Consider the following 21,967-nt stretch of genomic DNA (forward strand, 5'->3'; position numbering starts at 1 on the left):
AATTCAGAGACCAGAAGGATTTAAGTTTCATAAGGAACAGCTATTAGATCAGCTGTCTGTACTTAAAGTTAATAAAGCACTAGGACCGGATGAGATGTATCCTAGGATAGTGATATAAGTGGGAGAGGAAATCATGGAGCAGTAGCCATAATCTTCCCGTTTTTGTTAGACTCAGGGGTGGTGCCAGAGGACTGGAGAATTGCTGATGTTTCACCCTTGTTCAGAAATGGAGTACGGAAATGCCAGCAACTGCAGGCCAGTCAGTTTAAATTCAGTGGTGGGGAATCTTCTGGAAACGATAATTTGGGACAATATTAGTAAACACATAGACAAATGCGGGTTAATTAAGGAAAGCCAGCACGGATTTGTGAAGGGAAAATCGTGTTTAACTAACTTGCTGGAGTTTTTTAATGAAGTAACTGAGAGGATTGATGCCGGCAATGCTGTTCATGTGGTGTGCATGGACTTCCTGAAAGCAATTGTTACAGTGCCACACAATAGAATTCTGAACAAAGGTTTACCTCCTGGAATAAAAGGGACAGTAGCAACATGGATACGAAATTGAATGTGATACTGGACAGAGGAGTGATTAATAAATGCTTTTTTTTTGGTGGCAAGACGGTGTGTCGTGGAGTCCCCGAGGGTTTAGTGTTACGGCGGTTGCTCTTCCTGATATATATTAATGACATAGACCTTGGTGTACAGGGCCTAATTTCAAAAAATTGCTGTTGACACAGAATTTTGAATCACGATGAACTGTGTAGAACTTCAAAAGGACATAGTCAAATTCCTGAATTGGACCGACATGTGACAAATGAAGTTCAATGTGACGAAATGTGAAGTGATTCATTTTGATGGGAAAAACATGAAGAGTCAATATAAGATAAAGGAAACAACTCTATAGAACGTGCAGGAATAGAGGGCTGTGGATGTCCAAATGCACAAGTCATTGAAGGTGGCAGGACAGGTTGAGAGAGCGGTTAATAATACGGTATCCTAGGCTTTCATAATAGGGGCATAGAGACCAAGGGCAAGGAGGTTCTGTTGAACTTGTATAAGGCAGTGTTGTGGTCTCAGCTGGAGTGCTGCATCCAGTCTGAGCACTGCACTTTATTGAAAATGTGGAGAAATGGACAGAGTGCAGAAAAGATTCACGGGAATAGTTCCAGAGATGAGGAACTTCAGTTATGAGAGAAGTTTAGATTGCTTTCCTTGGAGAAGAGAAGGCTAAAAGGAAATTTGAAAGAGGTATTCAACATCATGTGGGGTCTGGCCAGAGTGGATAGGGATAACAGTCCCCACGTGTAAAAGGATAGAAAACGAGTGGCAGAGATTTAAAGTTATTGTTAAGAGAAGCAAAACCAACATGTGGAATAGAACTCACGCAGCATATGGTTAAGGTCTGGAATTCCACTGCCTGAGAGTGTGGAGCAGGTAGGCTGAATCGATGCATCCAAAAGGGCATTAGTCTGTTATCTAAAACAAGAATGTGCAGAATTATGGAGAGAAGGTGGGGGAATGGCAATAGGTGAATAACTCATTCAAAACGCCAGTGCGGACACGATGGGCTGAATGGCCTCTGTCTGGACTGCAATAATCCCGTTACTCTGTGAAGAGAAAAAAGATCGCTCTAAAATGAAATCTACCAGCATTGATAAAGGATAAGTCAATTAAATTCTGCCTATAAGAAGCGGAATGTTAGCTATTATATAATTATGCAATACAGAATTGTGTGAATTTCCAGGTTGAGGGAATGAGAGGTGTATGTAAAAACGAGCTATTTGTAACTAGTTGTAACTATTTTATTAAAGGCCAAGGCATTGACCTCAGAAATATAATAACTTTGAATTCTCAAACAACTATTTTTATGTGTGGTGGGAATTTGTATATTTTAACTGTATGCTTCAGTATAATTGCATGGAGCACATGCTCAATATACCAATGTTTAACTTCTACAATCAGGAACCGGATTCAAATCCTTAAGCTTCAAGAGCTATAGAATGCTGATTTGAATGGGCTTCATTTCTTAACTGTGGTTAATTGATCACTTTATCTGTCACTTTGTAATTATCTGCTGCATGCTGAGGTTCTCCAAAAGTCAAACTGCAGCTAAATGTTCCGCGATTTAGAAGCTTCAGGCGGGATAGAGGTGGATGAAGAAGGGGTGGGGAGTTGCATTACTGGTTAAGGAGAATATCACAGCTGTACTGCAAGAGGACACCTCGGAGGAGTCATGCAGCGAGGCAATATGGGTGGAGCTCAGGAATAGGAAGGGTGCAATCACGATGTTGGCCTCCCAACAGCCAGCGGGAGGTAGAGGAGCAAATATGTCAACAGATTTTGGAAAGATGTAAAGGTAACAGGGTTGTAGTGGTGGGTGATTTTCACTTCTCCGATATTGACTGGGACTCACTTAGTGCTAGGGGCTTGGCTGGGGCAGAATTTTTAAGGAGCATCCAGGAGGGCTTCTTGAAACAATATGTAGATAGTCTGACTCTGCATGGGGCCGTACTGGATCTGGTATTGGGGAATGAGCCCGGCCAGGTGGTCGAAGCTTCAGTAGGGGAGCATTTCGGAAACAGTGACCATAACTCCGTAAGTTTTAAGGTACTTCTGGGTAAGGATAAGAGTAGTCCACGGGTGAAGGTGCTAAATTGGGGGAAGGCTAATTATAACAATATTATGCAGGAACTGATGAATTTAGATTGGGGGCGGCTGTTTGAGGGTAAATCAACATCTGACATGTGGGAGTCTTTCAAACATCAGTTGATTAGAATCCAGTACCGGCATGTTCCTGTGAGGAAGAAGGATAAGTTTGGCAATTTTTTGGAACCTTGGATAACGAGGGATATTGTGAGCCGAGTCAAAAACAAAAATGAAGCATTCAGAAGGGCTAGAAGGCTGGGAACAGACGAAGCCCTTGAGGAATATAAAGACAATAGGAAGGAACTTAAGCAAGGAGTCAGGAGGGCTAAAAGGGGTAATGAAAAGTCATTGGCAAACAGGATTAAGGAGAATCGCAACACTTTTTTTACGTATATAAAGAGCAAGAGGGTAACCAAGGAAAGGGTTGGCCTACTCAAGGACAGAGGAAGGAATCTATGTGTGGCGGCAGAGGGAATGGGTGAGGTACCAAATGAGTACTTTGCATCAGCATTCACCAAAGAGAAGGACCTGGTGAATGATGAGTCTAGGGAAGGGAGTGCAGATAGTCTGGGTCATGTCGTCATCAAAATGTAGGAGGTGTTGGGTGACTTGCAAAGCATTAAGTTAGATAAGTCCCCAGGGCCTGATGGGATCTACACCAGAATACTGAGGGAGGCAAGGGAAGAAATTGCTGGGGCCTTGACAGAAATCTTTATTGGCTGCAGGTGAGGTCCCAGAGGACTGCAGAAGAGGCAATGTTGTTCCTTTGTTTAAGAAAGGTAGCAAGGATAATCCAGGAAATTATATGCCGGTGTGCCTTATGTCAGTGGTAGGGACATTATTAGAGAGGATTCTTCGGGACAGGATTTACTCCCATTTGGAAACAAATGAACTTATTAGCGAAAAGCAGCATGGTTTTGTGAAGGGGAGGTTGTGTCTCACTAATTTGATTGAGTTTTTTGAGGAAGTGACAAAGATGATTAATGAAGGAAGGGCAGCGGATGTTGTCTATATGGACTTCAGTAAAGCCTTTGACAATGTCCCTCATGGCAGACTGGTACAAATGGTGAAGTCACACGGGATCAGAGGTGAGCTGGCAAGATGGATGCAGAACTAGCTCGGTCATAAAAGACAGAGGGTATCAGTGGAAGGGTGATTTTCTGAATGGAGGGCTGTGACTAGTGGTGTTCCACAGGGATCAGTGCTGGGACCTTTGCTGTTTGTAGTATATATAAATGATTTGGAGGAAAATATAGCTGGTCTGATTAGTACGTTTGTGGATGACACAAAGGTTGGTGGAGTTGCGGATAGTGATGAGGATTGTCAGAGGATACAGCAGGATATAGATCGATTGGAAACTTGGGCGGAGAAATGGCAGATGGAGTTTAATCCGGACAAATGTGAGGTAATGCATTTTGGAAGGTCTAATGCAGGTGGGAAGTATACAGTAAATGGCAGAACCCTTAGGAGTATTGACAGGCAGAGACATCCGGGCGTACAAGTCCACAGGTCACTGAAAGTGACAACACAGGTGGATAAGGTAGTCAAGAAGGCATATGGCATGCTTGCCTTCATCGGTCGGGGCATAGAGTAGAATAATTGGCAAGTCATGCTTCAGCTGTACAGAACTTTAGTTAGGCCCCACTTAGAATATTGCGTGCAATTCTGGTCGCCACACTACCAGAATGACGTGGAGGCTTTGGAGAGGGTACAGAGGAGGATTACCAGGATGTTGCCTGGTCTGGAGGGCATTAGCTATGAAGAGAGGTTGGATAAACTCGGATTGTTTTCACTGGAACGGCGGAGGTGGAGGGGTGACATGATAGAGTTTACAAAGTTATGAGTGGCATAAACAGAGTAGATAGTCAGAAGCTTTTTCCCAGGGTGGAAGAGTCAGTTACCAGGGCACATAGGTTTAAGGTGTGAGGGGCATAGATTAGAGAGGATGTGCGAGTCAGTTTCTTTACACAGAGGGTGGTGAGTGCCTGGAACCTGCTGCCGGGGGAGGTGGTGGAAGTCGGTACGATAGCGATGTTTACGAGGCATCTTGACAAATGCATGAATGGGATGGGAATAGAGGGATATGGTCCTCGGAAGTGCAGAAGCGTTTAGTTTTCACAGGCATCGAGATCGGCGTAGACTTGGTGGGCCGAATGGCCTGTTCCTGTGCTGTACTGTTCTTTGTTCTTTGTTCTTTTACACTTGACTGCAGCTTCCCATTGAAATTCAGTTTCACAAAACATAAACGACTCTTAGGGGCACAAAAGACACCAAATGCAACTGTGACCATGCAAGCATGAATGAGCTTTTGGAGACATAGACTCTCAATCACATATACCGCTAGGATTTTGTATTCATCCTTGAAGTTTCAGTGCTCTCAGCTGAGCGTGCAGCTTTTTGGCCTCAAAGCCAGTTGCGACCGAGCCAGGAAAATTCATACCGGAGAGCCATAGCCACGGAGAGAGAGAGAGAGAGAGAGAGAGTTACAGAGCACAGGCAGCACAGAGACAGATTTACAGAGGCTGAGAACGAAAGATAGAGAAATACAAACAAAAGTTATAGATTCGCCATGCTTTACCATTGTTTCCGTTTCGGAAGTACAGGAGTATTCAAAACTGAGAAAGACCATTCAGTCTCTCTGGCCTGCTTCGTCATTCAATTAAACCACCTGAAGCCGAAAAAATGGCCAAAAGTTTTTGATACCTTTGAAGATGGCCTCGGAGGTCGGAGTGTGTGTGTGTGTGGGCGGGGTGGGGGTGGGTGCGCGGGGTTCGCTGCTGAACCTGTTTCATGGGAATGAGGTGGGTCAAGTCCATAGGATATCAGTACGAGAACATTTGGAGGCAAGTTGTATCATAAGGAAAGGTTTGGCTTTGGAAAAGGACAAAAACAGTGTGAATAATTAACCAGCGAAAGCCAAATTCAGTGGGGTAAGAATGGATCTGGTGTGACTAAACTGGAATCAAAAATTGAGGGGAGAAATGATAGCTGAAGAATGGGGGACATTCAAAGAATAGATAGTTCATTCGCAGTCAAGATATATTCCAATGAAGGGAAAAGGTAGCAACAAACAAATACAGAGCTCTCTGGATGACAGCAGAGGTAGCGATTAAGATGAACAAAAAGTGAGCTTATGCCAGATGTCAAATGGAAAATACAAGGAATATAGAAGTTTCAGAGGGGAAGTGGAAAAATCAACTAAGGGAAGCAATGAGAGAGTATGAAGAGAGACTGGAAGCTAACCTAAAAGGGATTCTTAAAGAAATCTATAAGCATATAAATAGTAAAAGGTTGGTAAAAGGTGGAATGTGGCGAATTAGGGACCAAAAGTCAGTTTTCGTCATGCAAGCACGGGGAACAGCTGAGGTATTAAGTGATTAATTTTAATCTGTCTTTACCAAGGAAGAAGATGCTACCGAGGCCAAGGTGAAAGATTAATAAATTAATACGCTAGGAGGGTTTCCAATTGATAAGGAGGTGCTTTACATAGCCTGTCTACAATTAAAGTTGATAAACCACCAGGACAGGTTGAGATGCATCCATGGATACAAATAAAATTGAGAGTGGAAATTGCCAAGGCACTAGCCATAATTTTCCAGTCTTCTTTAGCCTCAGGGGTAGTGCCAGAGGACTGGAGAATTGCAAATGTCACACCCTTGTTAAAAAAAAAAGATGCAAAGATAAGCCCAGCAACTGCAGGCTAGTCAGTCTAACTTTGGTGGGAATGAAATTTCTAGAAACAATAATGCGGGACAAAATTAATAGTCACATGGACAAAGGCGAGAGAATTCGGGAAAACCAACACGAATTCATCAAGGGAGAATCGTGTTTAACTAACCTGCTGGAGATTGTTGAAGAGGTAACAGAGAGTGGATGGGAGCAGATATTAATGTGATGTACATAGATTTTAAAAGGCATTTGATGCAGTGTTGTAAAATAGACTTGTGAACAAAGTTATAACTCACGAAATGAAAAGAACTTTAGCAACATGGATACGAAATTGGTTGAGTGACAGGAAATAGAGAATCGTGGTTAATGGATTTTTTTTTGTGTTCGAGGAAGATTTGTACTGGAGTTTCCCAGGGGTCAGTGTTGGGACCATTGCATTTCCTGATGCATTCTAACGACCTAGACGTTGTTGTACAAGTCGCAATTTCAAACTTTTGGATGATATGAAACTGGAAGGCATTGTGAACTGTGTCGAGGATGAAGAACTTCAAAAGGACACAGACAAGTTGGTGGAATGGGTAGTCAAGTGACGGATGATGTTGAATGAGGAGATGTGAAGTGACTCGTGATGGTAGGAAGAATATGGAAATACAATGTAAAATAAAGGGCACAACTCTAAAGGGGGTGCAGCAGCAGAGGGACCTGGGTGTATATGTGCATAAGTGATTGAAAGTGGCAGGATAGGTTCAGAGAATGGTTTCTAACGCGTACACTACCCTAGGCTTTATAGTAGTGACATGGAATACAACAGCAAAGAGGTTATGTTGAACTTGTATAAGACCCTAGTTCTGTCTCAATTGGAGTATGCGTCCAGTTCTGAACGCTGCAGTTTTGGAAATCTGCCAAGGCATTGTCAGGAATGCAGAACAGATTCACGAAATTTGTTCCAGGGATGAGGAACTTCAGCTATGAAGATAGACTGTAGAAGATGGGACTGTTTTCTTGGAGAAAAGAAGGCGGAGAGGTGAAATGATAGAGGTATCAAAAATAATGACTGGTCTGCACAGAGGAGGTCAGGAGAAACTGTTCCCATGAGAGAAAGAATCGAGAACGAAAGGACACCGATTTAAAGTAATTGGCAACAAAAACAAAAGCGACATGAGGAGAAAAAAAAGCTTTCTCACGCTGTGAGTGGTTAGGTTCTGCAATGCATTGCCTGAGAGTGTGGTACATTCAACAGGGAATTGGACTGTTATCTGAACAGGCAGAATGTGCACGGTTCCGGGGAGAAGGCAGGGGAATAGCACGAGATGATTTGCTCATTCAGAGAGCTGGTACAGAGACGATGGGCCGAATAGTACCCTTCTGTGCTGTAACAATTCTGTGATTCTGCGGTTAAGTATTGTGCCCCTTCATGATGCCAGAATTGTGAGGAGTTTGGAGGGAACTTGATGAATCCTCTATCAATAACTGTTTTCTGAGGACGAGGTTATCAGTCCACAAATGCTGTGCTCCTGGAAGTGCAGGGCAAAGGAAACATGCACACGTGTGGACATGCAAATGCAGAATTTCCAATCCCGTGTCTTTCCAGAAATATTATAATCATGGACCGTGACTGCTGCTGTAGATCCAATGATCACGTGATGCTGAAACCTATAACCACAGTAAAGAAATGAAGGGACACCTGACCAGTGAATTCCTGATAAACCAGGGAAAGGAATAGGAGATGGAACTTAAAATCGAGACAAAATGCTGGTTGAAAAGGATTTGATTCCAGAACGTATTGTTCATGGAGTTAGAACTCTGGGGCAAATGACACAGGAATGGAACCATGCGTAAGGCCTTCATGGTTGTGACTGCTCCATGAGAAGATGCAGTGGATGCCAGCAGAAGATTCTGCTGCATATCTCCAAAAACAATATTAGGAAATGCAATGTACTGAAGGATTCTTTCACAACTCTTTCAGTAGCGAACACATCCTGGCACGCCATTATGTACAAAAATTCAGCTCTAGGAGCACTTGGTCTCAGATTCCCTCAGATTCCCCGAATTCATTGAACTCTGGCTACTCTGAACAAAGCCGAAGCGTACCTGGCATTGGGTAATGATGGCAGGGGAATGTTCACTTTCACTGCCTGGAGCAAAGGGCTTTCAGCTACTGGTGGTGTTCTTGAACTTGCTTGGTGTCATCCATATTCGGCTCTACTCTGAATCTAACCAGCTTCATTCCTGGTTTGATTTTCAAAATCTAATACTGTGCTGGGACGGCAGTGTAGCATCGGTGAAAGGCAACAACTAGGCTTCAGTCTCAGAGAGTATTCCAGTACTGCATGGTTTCGCTCCCCAGCTCCATAGTCGTTTTTCGAATCGGGATTCCGCGTTCCCTTTGGCAGGATCATTTTTTTTCTATGGTGTGAACAGATAATATTAAGAACTTTCAAAACATAAGGATTTTGTGAAATAGTAAAGCAAGAGGGAAGGAACTTACAAATGTCAAGGCAACTGTGAGTGGTAGACACATGGCAGGCACCATGGCTTGATACATGTAGAACATGGCGACAACGTCTGTAACCGAAGAGACATTGGTCTCTGTTTGTTTCCAAAACACGGAAGGGCGGCAGTTCCAGAGCATCTTAGAAGAGGCAATTTTTTTGCACACTATGGAAGCACAGTCTATTATCTCATATATAATTAACATTGTTGTCGTTTGCTTAATGGATGAATGTTGGTGTAAAACGTGGCAGCGGCAGAGTGGCAAAGCACAGCGGGAGTGAGGGCACATTTAGAAACAACGTGGATACACGGGCAGCAGCACAGCAGCAAAGTACAGCGAATCAGGAGTTCAAGAAATAATAGGGAAGATAGTATAGAGTGACGTCAGGTCAAATCAGAGCATTCTTTTAAAGTAGGAGACGGGAAATTTCAATGGGGCTAAATATATCGGTAACCGAATTAGTGATAAGTGTATTAACACAGACCATGGTTAGAGATATGAATTAAAAATAATAGTTTAAACAAGGTACTAACTTAATTCTGAAAGAGGTAATACAGCAATTTTTTCTTAAATGCTGAATGGGCAGCTGAGACATGTTGCTTGCAATTCCTGCACCACGTGGGAACTCAGGATATATTCTGTGCCTTGGGGGTCACGTGTGTAGGTTGTGTGTCCAGCTGCTTGAGCTCGAGCTCAGGATCCGAGCTAAGGAGCCGCTGGAGAGCTTTGGAGGACCAGTCAGGATGAGAATTTCCTGGATCATATATTCCAGGAGGTGTTCACCCCACAGGCCCTGAGAGCTCAGGATAGTGGCTGGGTGGCCATCTGGAAGAGTAAGAAGAGGCAGGAACTGCAGGATACTTCAGCGTGTGTGCTATTCTTACAGAGACTGAGCATTGAAGATTGCTGCGAACGATGACATCTGAAGGGAGTGCAATCCTGACTAGGGCAACAACATTGTGAAAGGGACTGCACAGAAGGGAAGAGCAACGGGTAGAAATCCAATCGTTATAGAAGATTCTGCAGTTCGGGGGACAGAAATGCTTCCTGCGTGGTGTGATGCTCCCTCGTGCCAGGGTACAGGAAATCATGAAGAGGGTGCAGAATAAACTGCAGGAGGAAGGAAGAGCACCTGGGCTGCGCTACCTGTCGGTACCAATGAAATAGTGAGGTCTGGTACTGAATTCAGAGCTAAGGAGCAAGTAAAAAAAAAAAGCAGGATCTTGAAGGTAATAATCATGGGATTATTATTAGTGCGATGAGCTAGCAAGAGTGGAAATAGAAAGATAGGGAGGATCAATGCGTTGCTTGAGGCATGGTGCAGAAGGGAGGGCTTCAGATTCTCAGCCGAATTGGGACCAGCTCTAGGGCAGAAGGCCTATTCAAAAAAGGAATGGATGCACCTCAACAGGATTGGAACCAATGCACACACGCCGATTCACTAGTGTGGTGGGAAGGATTTCAACTAAATTGGCAGGGGGATAGGGAAGAACGTTCATAAGTAGAAAAGAGGAATAGGGCGCATAATGGAGTGAGTATTGGAATGTACTGGAGAAGAAAGTTGTACGATATTAGTTAGGAGCAAACTAAGATGGACAACGAGAAATCTAAAAACGGATTTCTGAATGCATGTATGTAAACGCACAAAGTGTGGTGAATAATTTGGTGAGCTTCACGCACAAGTAGACTTGTGGGAAATAATGGACTGGCAATAACGGAAACGTGGGTAAAAATGGTGAGAACAGGGCGCTTATTAGTCAAGGTTACAAAGTGTTCAGAACAGATAAGGCAAGAAAAATGGGAAATGGAGTGAAGTACTGATCAGGCAAGATATTGTAGTGATGGAAAGAGGGATTTCCTTCAGGTGGCCAGGACAAAATCCATTTGATTCCATTTTAGAAGCAAACAGGATCATGCTACTGGGGTTGTTCTATAAAACTCCAAACAGTGAGAGAGAGATAGAGGAACAATACTGCAGGGAAATCAAAGAGATGTGCAAGAAATATCGAGTAGCTATATTGTGGAACTTCGATTACCCAAATATCACTTGATATGATGTCAGAGTAAAATGTAAGGGCTGGGGGGAAGGATTTTCTGAATCGTGTTCAGGAGAACCTCCTTGACCAGTATGTTCTTGGTCCAACTAGGAATGAAACCTTTGTCGGTCTAGCGCCGAGGAATGAGCTGGGCCACATGGACCTACTGTCTGTGAGCGATCTACTGGGTAACAGTGATCATTGTATCATAAGGTTTTGATTACAAATGGAGAAGAGGAAGAGGTAATCTAAACTGGAGCTGCTAAACTGGAGCTGGAGTTGGAAAGAAGCTAACCAAATAGGATCAAAGTACATCTAGTCATGGTGAAATGGAACCAAAGACAGAACGGAAAAACTGTAACAAAAAAAGAGTGATCTGTATGGAAAGGATATTTCGGAAACAGGTTAAGTACATTCCAACAAGGATGAAAAGTAAATGGCCCAAAGCCAGGTCTCCTTGCATGGCGAGGGGGATAGCGAATATGATACCACAACAAAAGGGTGTCTGATGCATGTCAGGGGAATTCTTCCTGCGACAATGAGGCCAACTTCAGTAAGTAGAGAGCGGACATGAAGAGGAAAGTAAGAGTAGGGAAGAATAAATATGAGAATAGGACGAAGTTAACATAAAAAGAAGACAAAATATCTTATGCCATGGAATAAATAATGAATGGGTAGTTAGAGACGGCGTTGGCTTTTAGGGGAAAAAGACGCTGATATGTGCTGAGAGACGCAGGGCAAGAATGAAATACTTAAGGAGTACTTTGTATCTTTGTAACACAATGTGTTTACGAAGGAAGAGGATGCTGACAAAATATTGGTAGATATTGCAAATCATAGGGAAGGGAAATGGGGAAATGAGTTAAATAATTTCTCACTGATACCGCTAATTAGCCTATCCAGCCTTTTCTGCCATTCAATAAAAGAATAGATGGTCTCTAAGGTAGCTCAATATACCCGCGTTTGTGTTGACTAGCAGTGAACAGAGCACTCCAGGTGCAGTATGACTAGGGGGTTGTATTGCTGCCGCATAAGTTACCAGCATGTATGTTAATCGTCCAGATATAAAGGCTAAAATTCCATTAGACGTTTTCATGATGATTTTTCTGTACCCTTCTATGACAGATTGACGATAAATGGACCCCTCAGTCTCTTTGGACTTCCACTGTTTCTGGCTTTGGACCTCCACGGTTTCCATCATGACAGATTTATTCTGTTTGCTGTTTTTATAAATCACTGCCGACATAGTAACAATCACTGAAGTGCTCCTGTGACCTTCTTCTGTCGCTTATATTAACAGAACCACCAGATTCTTTAAAATAAAGCAGTTATTGTTGGAACAGCACTGTCGGAGGAGCACCTGATAACACCTTAAAAAGCTACACTGCTGATTCTCCCGGCAGAATTACTTAACAGCATATGAATGTTTTTACTCGAAATTGTCTCCATCCACTTTCAGTCTAAATGGGTTTAATAATGAGAACACATTCCACAGTCTCGGCTTGTATTTACTAGTGTATAGAAAAATAAAGGGGATGTATTTGAGGAAAGGTTTCACAGGCATTCTTGTACACATGGGTAGAGAATTTAAGGCGTGATCTCTTTGATGTGTTGAAATGATCAATGTAGTTGAAAGGGTAGATGCAGAGCAAACTCAAACTCTGATAGAGTGATCCAGAACAAGGAGGCAGAGCCTAAAAATTATAACTAAGCCATTCAGTGGTGACGTCAGGTATCAGGTCGTCACACAGAGGGCGGTGGAAATTTTGAACTCTTTCTCTTAAAATGTTGTCGTATCTGGGGGTCAATGAAGGCCTCAAAACTGAAACTGATATATGTTTTCCTGAGGAACAGTTTCGTGCCGAGTCTGGCCAATAGAGTTCTCATAAATATCAGCCATAATGCAATTGAATAACAGCACAGGTTCGATGGGCTGAATGACCTTTTTCTATGCTCACATGTTAAAAAAAAGCCAAGTAATTTTAAACTGCAATGCGCGTTTCCCCTTGCGTTACATAAATTCCACCAAAAATAGCCTGTTTCTTTAATTTTGCAGGTGATTCAAAACATGAAGATATTTTCTGATGCACTAAGTTGTTTTAATTTACGTCCAAACAAGCAATGTTCACCTGCTTGCCTGTTCCTTTTTCTAATATGTGCGGTAGTGGAATATTTAAGCCACAACACGACCGACCAAAGTTTAATGAACCCAGCTTCTTAATTCGACCCGATAGTAAATGCGAAGTCAGTCCCCCATTCCTGGTCCTTCTCTACACTAGTACCCAGGACCAGTTCAAATCTGGCTCGGCCATTCGCCAGGCCTGGGGCAGAGAGCAGACAACACATGACAAGCGGATAGTGACCTACTTCCTGCTCGGGTACAGCTGGGACCATCAGGAGCATCTGCTGCAGGAAATTTTGCTACACAAGGATATCATGCAAAAAAACTTCAATGACACTTATTGCAACCTCACACCAAGGTACTGATGGTTCTAGAATGGGTTATCCGATTCTGTCCATCCGCCATCTGTCCATTGTGATGAAAACTGACTCAGGCATGCTTGTAAATGTTGGTTATCTGAGGGAGCTTTGTCGCAAACCAGTCACAAGAACACCTTCACCGGCTACATAGCAAGCCATGCAAGGCCGATCAGGGCCAAATCCAATAAATGGTACGTGAGTCGACAGGAGTGCCCTTTTCAAACGTATCTACCATACTGCTCCGGCAGAGGATACGTGCTGTCCAATGATGTTGCTTTCTGAGATTGGCAGATTTCGAAGGGCATTCCGAAATTCAAATTGGAAGATGTTTTTGTTGGTCTATGCCTGGCGGAGTTGAAGAAAGTACCAGTGAAAATCCATTCGCGGCAAGTGTTCCACAACCCAAAATTCCCGTTTTCTGTTTGTGCCTTTTGGAAACTCGTAATCGTTCCCTCTGCAAAACCCGACGAGCTGCTGATCGACTGGAAAGCATTGGAAGATGGGGCCGCTGAGAAATCCCCTGAAGGTACGTGAAGAGGCTTGTTATTTTCCCAGTTAAATACCACTTCTTTCAATCCTCGAATTGCGCAGAATAGTAACACCCTTCTCATATCCCATCACTGCTGCTGCTGGTGTGCAAGCATAGTACTCACGGCACTTCCAAATTAATCCATATCGAGTGCTCATAGATGCTGCACGAAGATGTGACAATGTGTTATTTTTATCTGTCCTATATTGAAATTTGTACGTCTGTATTAACTTATTGAATTCTCAACATTCTTTTAGGGAAGCGTCCTGCATAAACAAGCCATGCTGTAATTACACCCGACATCCACGGAGAAGACTCGGAGGGCGGAATTCCAGACCAGGAAGGAAAAAAAACTTACCTCTGGTAAAAAAAACTGAAAAGGTGACGTCACAGAAAAGCTGTGACCTGATTGGCTGGTAGGGAATTTGTACTGAATTTGAAAATGAAATTTTGATAAAAATTGATTAAAACTCTAATTAACTAATTAATAAGCAGAGTAACTAAACCAGAGGGAGGAGATTACTGCATTTAGATAGCATTTAATATTTATAGCAGAAATCTAGCACTAGGGACAAAATAGTTAATTGTAACATAATCTCGTAAGGATTTGATAAGTATTTATTTGTTTTAAATTAATTTGTTAATTAGTGCTAGAAATGTCAGTTAGAGGGGTAAAGTGCTTCACCTGTGAGATGTGGAATGTCCGTGACACTTCCAGCGTTCCAGACGACTACATCTGCAGGAAGTGTACCCAGTTGCAGCTCCTCACAGACCACATGGATCGGTTGGAGCGGCAACTGGATGCACTTAGGAGCATGCATGTGGCAGAAAGCGTCATAGACAGGAGTTTTAGAGAAGTGGTTACACCCAAGGTGCAGGCAGATAGATGGGTGACTGCTAGACCTTATTGAGTTTTTCGAGAAGGTGACCAAACAGGTGGATGAGGGTAAAGCAGTGGATGTGGTGTATTTGGATTTCAGTAAGGCATTTGATAAGGTTCCCCATGGTAGGCTATTGCAGAAAATACGGAAGTATGGGGTTGAAGGTGATTTCGAGCTTTGGATCAGAAATTGGCAAGCTGAATGGTGGTTGATGGCAAATGTTCATCCTGGAGTTTAGTTACTAGTGGTGTACCGCAAGGATCTGTTTTGGGGCCACTGCTGTTTGTCATTTTTATAAATGACCTGGAAGAGGGTGTAGAAGGGTGGGTTAGTAAATTTGCGGATGACACGAAGGTCGGTGGAGTTGTGGATAGTGCCGAAGGATGTTGTAGGGTACAGAGGGACTTAGATAGGCTGCAGAGCTGGGCTGAGAGATGGCAAATGGAGTTTAATGCGGAAAAGTGCGAGGTGATTCACTTTGGAAGGAGTAACAGGAATGCAGAGTACTGGGCTAATGGGAAGATTCTTGGCAGTGTAGATGAACAGAGAGATCTTGGTGTCCAGGTGCATAAATCCCTGAAGGTTGCTACCCAGGTTAATAGGGCTGTTAAGAAGGCATATGGTGTGTTAGCTTTTATTAGTAGGGGGATCGAGTTTCGGAGCCACGAGGTCATGCTGCAGCTGTACAAAACTCTGGTGAGACCGCAACTGGAGTATTGCGTGCAGTTCTGGTCACCGCATTATAGGAAGGATGTGGAAGCTATGGAAAGGGTGCAGAGGAGATTTACTAGGATGTTGCCTGGTATGGAGGGAAGGTCTTACGAGGAAAGGCTGAGGGACTTGAGGTTGTTTTCGTTGGAGAGAAGGAGGAGGAGAGGTGACTTAATGGAGGCATATAAGATAATCAGAGGGTTGGTTAGGGTGGATAGTGAGAGTCTTTTTCCTCGGATGGTGATGGCAAACACGAAGGGACATAGCTTTAAGTTGAGGGGTGATAGATATAGGACAGATGTCAGAGCTAGTTTCTTTACTCAGAGAGTAGTAGGGGCGTGGAACGCCCTGCCTGCAACAGTAGTAGACTCGCCAACTTTAAGGGCATTTAAGTGGTCGTTGGATAGACATATGGATAAAAATGGAATTGTGTAGGTCAGATGGTTTCAAAGGTCGGCGCAACATCGAGGGCCGAAGGGCCTGTACTGCGCTGTAATGTTCTAATTCTAAAAAGGGGCAGGCAGTCAGTGCAGGAATCCTCTGTGGCTATCCTCCTCTCTAACAAGTATACCGTTTTGGATACTGTTGGGGGGGATGGCCTATCAGGGGAAAACAGCAGCAGCCAGAGCAGTGGCACCACGGATGGCCCTGTTGTTCAGCAGGGTGGGACAAAGCACAGAAGAGCAATAGTTATAGGGGACTCTATAGTCATGGGCACAAATAGGCGCTTCTGTGGACGTGAAAGAGACTCCAGGATGGTATGTTGCCTCCCTGGTGCCAGGGTCAAGGATGTCTCTGAACGGACAGGGGGCATTCTGAATTGGGAGGGTGAACAGCCAGAGGTTGTGGTACACATCGATCCCAATGACATAGGCAGGAAGAGTGACGAGGTTCTGCAGGGGGATTTTAGGGAGTTCGGTGGAAAGTTAAAAGACAGGACATCTAGGGTTGTAATCTCGGGTTGACTCCCTATGCCACGTGCTAGTGAGGCGAGAACTAGGAAGATCGTGCAGCTAAACACGTGGCTGAACAGTTGGTGCAGAAGGGAGGGTTTCAGATATCTGGACCATTGGAATCTCTTCAGGGACAGATGGGACAGATCGGACGTGTACAAGAAGGATGGGTAGCATCTAAACTGGAGCAGCACAAATATCCTGGCTGCGAGGTTTGCACGCATCACTCGGGAGGGTTTAAACTAGTGTGGCAGAGGGGTGGGAACCAGAGCAGTAGGACAGCAAGTGAAATTAATGAGGGGTTACTGGTAAATGAGGTCAGTAAGACTAAGCGGAAGAACAGGCAGGGAGATGTTGCGGAGCACAGCGGGACTGGTGGTCTGAAGTGCATTTGTTTCAATGCGAGAAGTATAACAGGTAAGGCAGATGAACTTAGAGCTTGGATTAGTACTTGAACAAAGAACAAAGAACAGTACCACACAGGAACAGGCCATTCGGCCCTCCAAGCCTGCGCCGATCTTGATGCCTGCCTGAACTAAAACCTTCTGCACTTCCGAGGACCGTATCCCTCTATTCCCATCCTTTTCAAGTATTTGTAAAGATGTCTCTTAAACGTCGCTATCGCATCTGCTTCCACCACCTCCCCCGGCAGCAAGTTCCAGGCACTCACCACCCTCTGTGCAAAAAACATGCCTCGCAGATCCCCTCTGAACTTTGCACCTCGTACCTTAAACGTATGTCCCCTAGTAACTGACTCTTGCACCCTGGGAAAAAGCTTCTGACTATCCACTCTGTCCATGCCGCTCATAACTTTGTAAACCTCCATGATGTCGCCCCTACAGCTGCGTCGTTCCAGTCAAAATAATCCGAGTTTTTCCAACCTCTCCTCATAGCTAATACCCTCCAGACCAGGCAACATCCTGGTAAACCTCCTCTGTACCTTCTCCAAAGCCTCCATGTCCTTCTGGTAGTGTGGCGACCAGAATTGCATGCAATATTCTCAGTGTGGCCCAACTAAGGTTATGTACAGCTGCAACATGACTTGCCAATTTTTATATTCTATGCCCCGACCGATGAAGTCAAGCATGCCGTATGCCTTCTTGAGAACCTTATCCACCTGCGTTGTCACTTTCAGTGACACGTGGACCTGTACGCCCAGATCTCTCTCTGTCTGTCAATACTCCTAAAGGTTCTGCCATTTACTGTGTACCGCCAGCCTGCATTAGACCTCCTAAAATGTATTACCTCACATTTGTCCGGATTAAACTCCATCTGCCATTTCTCCACCCAAGTCTCCAACCGATCGAGATCCTGCTGTATCCTCTGACAATCCTCATCATTATCCGCAACTCCACCAAACTTTGTGCCATCCGCAAACTTACTAATCAGGCCAGCTACATTTTCCTCCAAATCATTCATATATACCACAAACAGCAAAGGTCCCAGCACTGATCCCTGCGGAACACCACTAGTCACATCCCTCCATTCAGAATAACACCCTTCCACTGATACCCTCTGCCTTCTATGACCAAACCAGTTCTGTATCCATCTTGCTAGCTCACCTCTGATCCCGTGTGACTTCACCTTTTGTACTAGTCTGCCATGAGGGACCTTGTCAAAGGCTTTACTGAAGTCCATATAGATAACATCCACTGCCCTTCCTTCATCAATCATCTTCATCACTTTCACAAAAAACTCGATCAAATTTGTTAGACACGACCCCCTTCACAAAACCATCCTGTCTCTCGCTAATAAGTTCGCTTGTTTCCAAATGGGAGTAAATCCTGTCCCAAAGAATCCTCTCTATTAGTTTCTTGCATTATCCTTGCTACCCTTCTTAAACAAAGGAACAACATTGGCTATTCTCCAGTCCTCTGGGACCTCACCTGTGCCCAATGAGGATGCAAAGATTTCTGTCAAGGCCCCAGCAATTTCTTCCCTTGCCTCCCTCAGTAGTCTAGGGTAGATCCCATCAGGCCCTGGGGACTTATGTACCTTAATGCTTTGCAATACACCCAACATCTCCTCGTTTTTGATAATGAGATGACTGAGACTATCTGCACTCCCTTCCCTAGGCTCATCATCCACCAAGTCCTTCTAAATACTGATGCAAAGTACTCATTTAGCACCTCGCCCATTTCCTTTGGCTCCACACATAGATTCCCATCTCTGTCCTTGAGTGGGCCAACCCTTTCCCTGGTTACCCGCTTGCTCTTTATATACATATAAAAAGCCTTGGGATTTTCCTTAATCCTGTTTGCCAATGACTTTTCATGACCCCTTTTAGCCCTCCTAACTCCTTGATTAAGTTCCTGCCTACTGTCTTTATATTCCTCAAGTGCTTCGTCTGTTCCTAGCCTTCCAGCTCTTATGAATGCTTCCTTTTTCTTTTTGACTCGGCTCACATTATCCCTCGTTATCCAAGGTACCCGAAACTTGCCAAACTTGTCTTCCTTCCTCACAGGAACATGCTGGTCCTGGATTCTAATCAGCGGACGTTTGAAAGACTCCCACATGTCAGATGTTGATTTACCCTCAAACAGCCTCCCCCAATCTAAATTCTTCAGTTCTTGCCTAATATTGTTATAATTAGCCTTCCCCCAATTTAGCACCTTCACCCGATGACTACTCTTATCCTTATCCACAAGTACCTTAAAACTTATGTTCACTGTTTCAGAAATGCTCCCCCACAGAAACTTCGACCACTTGGCCAGGCTCATTGCCCAATACCAGGTCCAGATTGGACCTCGTCCAGAATTGAGCAGAACGGAAATGGCCATAACCAAAATGTGATTTGGCAACACCACTACTGACCGAGCTGCCTGAGTCCTGCAGGAAATATCAGCCAGACTGAGCTGTGGCAACAGGTAAAAGAACTAACAAGAAGGACAAATCTACTTGAGTGCGTTTTCACCAATTTAACTGGGAGAGACGTATCTGCCTATGACAGTATTAATATGAGTGAGCACGACACAGTCCTGGTGGAGATCAAGACCCATCTTCACACTGTGGACTCCCTCGATCGTGTTGTGTTGCACTACCAGTGTTCTAAATGGGATAAACGCGGAACAGATATCTCAGCTTAACGTTCTGCATCTGTGAGGCGCGGCTGGCAGCCGAGCAATATTCAGCAACGTTGTGTAACTTCATGGCCCGACAGATCCCTCACTCTACCATTAGCATCACGACAGAAGACCAGCTCCGGTTTAATGAGGAGTGTAGGAGAGCATGTCAGCATCACCATCAAGCATACCTATAAATGAGATGCCAACCTGTTGAAGCTAAAGACCAGGATGTAAGCGATGCAACAAGCAATGGATCAGATCAAGGCTGATCCAGTCATGAATACCGACGAACAGTTATACAGATAACTGGAGGAGGAGTTTCCAGAAACATCCCAATCCTCAATGATGAGGGAGTCCAGCAAGTTAGGGCAAAAGACAAGGCTTCAACATTTCCAACCGTCTCCAGCCAGAAGTGTCCAGTGGATCATTCATCTAGGCCTCCTCGTGAGCTCCCCATCAGGATTGAAGCTAGTCTTGAGACAATTCGATTCTCTCACCGTGATATCAGGAAACGGCACAAGACACTGCATACCATAAAGGCTATCGGAGCCGACACCATCCCGGATGTAGAATTGAAGTCTTATATTGCAGAACAAACCCCGCCTCTAACCAAGCTGTTCAAATACAGCCACAACATTAGTATCTAAACGACATTGTAGAACATTGGTCAGGTATGTCCTGCACATAATAAGTAGGGCAAATGCAATGCAACGAATTATCTCTCCATCAGTCTCACGATAATGATCAGCAAACTGATGGAAGGTGTCATCAACTGTGCCATCGAGCCACAATAACTCAGCAATAACCTGATCAGCAATGTTCAGTTTAGGTTTGGCAAGGGCCCCTCAGCTCCAGATCTCATTGCAGCCTTGGTCCAACTATAGGCAATACAGCTGAATACCAGAGGTGATGTTAAAATGACTGCCCTTGACATAAAGGCAGCTGTTGACCGAATGCGGCATTGGGGAGCCCTAGCAAAATGGAAGTCAATGGAAATAAGATAAATTACACAATAAAACGCGCATAAAATTGTGTTTTACATACATGGAACTAGACGACAAGAGTAATCCAATGAAAATAATTCTTTAACCCTCTGAATGCCACCGTTAGTTTTCCAGGCACAGCTTCTACCTCCTCATTGCTGAAAAAGTCATTGAATCCACAGAGAACGGAAAACGTGGTCAGAGCTATAACTATAGTGACGGGCAAGATATTGATCGATTTGTACTGGAGCAGCGAAATGGGAGATTTACTAGAGCTTTAAACATTATGACCGGTTTAGGCAGAGTTAAGATGGAGAGATAATTCCACCCAGTCGGGTGTCAGTGATAAAATAGCCAGAAAAGGTGCAGAGAGAGTAGTAAAATAAGCAAATGGTTGCTGGAGCATTAAACCTTTTGTCTCAAAGAATAGTCAAGGGGAAATTGGAGGAATATTGTCGCAAAGAAAATAAATGTGGAGAGACAGGACAGTTTGGATTTTTTCTGATTTCTGTATCCATGACCCTTTTGGAGGTAGGACAGGCCAAGTAACGTTTTCTATTCATTGGTGCGATGTGGGTGTCAACAAATCATAGAGGTATACAGCACAGAAATAGGCCTTTCAGCCTTTCATGTAAGCGCCGGCCAGCAAGCACCTAACTATTCAAATCCCATTTTCCAGCACTTGGCCCACAGCCATGTATGCTATGGAGTTTCAAGTGCTCATCTAAATAATTCTTAAATGTTGTGAGGGTTCCTGCCTCTACCACCTCTTCTGGTAGTGTGTTCCAGATTTAACCACCCTCTGGGTGACATTTTTTTTCCCTCAAATCCTCTCTGAACCTCCTGCATCCTACCTTAAATCTATGCCCTCTGGTTTTTGACTACTCTGCTAAGGGAAAAAGTTGCTTCCTATCTAACCTATCAATATCCTTCCTAATTTTGCATACCTCAATCATTCCACCACCACCCCCCACCCCCCCCCCCCCACCCCGCCAACTCTCAGCCTTCTCTGCTCTAAGGAAAACAAACCTAGCCTTTCCAGTCTCTCTTCATAACTGAAATGCTCCAGCCCAGGCAACATCCTGGTGATTCTCGTCTGCACCGTCTCCAGGGCAATCACATCCTTCCTACAGTGTGGTGCCCAGCACTGTACACAATACTCCAGCTGTGGTCAATCTAGCTTTTTATACAGCTCCATCATAACCTCCCCGCTCTTATGTTCTGTGCCTTGGTTAATAAAGGTAAGTATCCCATATGCCTTCCTCGCCACCTTATTTACCTGCGCTGCTGCCTTCATTGATCTATGGAAAGTACACTGAGGTCCCTCGGACCCTCTGTACTTCTTAGGGTCCTACCATACATTGTGTACTCCCTTGCCTTGTTAGCCCTCCCAAAATGCATCACCTCATACTTCTCAGGATTGAATTCCATTTGCCACTGCTCCGTCTATTTATCAGCCCATCTATATCGTCCTGTAAACTAAGACTTGCCTCTTCACTATTTACGACACAACCAATTT

At 44.1% G+C, this 21,967-nt stretch overlaps 1 pseudogene; it reads left to right on the top strand.

The window, feature by feature from the left end:
* The first annotated feature begins 12,999 nt into the window (after positions 1 to 12,999).
* On the top strand, positions 13,000 to 20,112 carry LOC137345150 (beta-1,3-galactosyltransferase 5-like; annotated as a pseudogene).
* The last annotated feature ends 1,855 nt before the right edge of the window (positions 20,113 to 21,967 follow it).

This window comes from Heterodontus francisci, chromosome 28, assembly GCF_036365525.1.
Source record: "Heterodontus francisci isolate sHetFra1 chromosome 28, sHetFra1.hap1, whole genome shotgun sequence".
NCBI lineage: Eukaryota > Metazoa > Chordata > Chondrichthyes > Heterodontiformes > Heterodontidae > Heterodontus > Heterodontus francisci.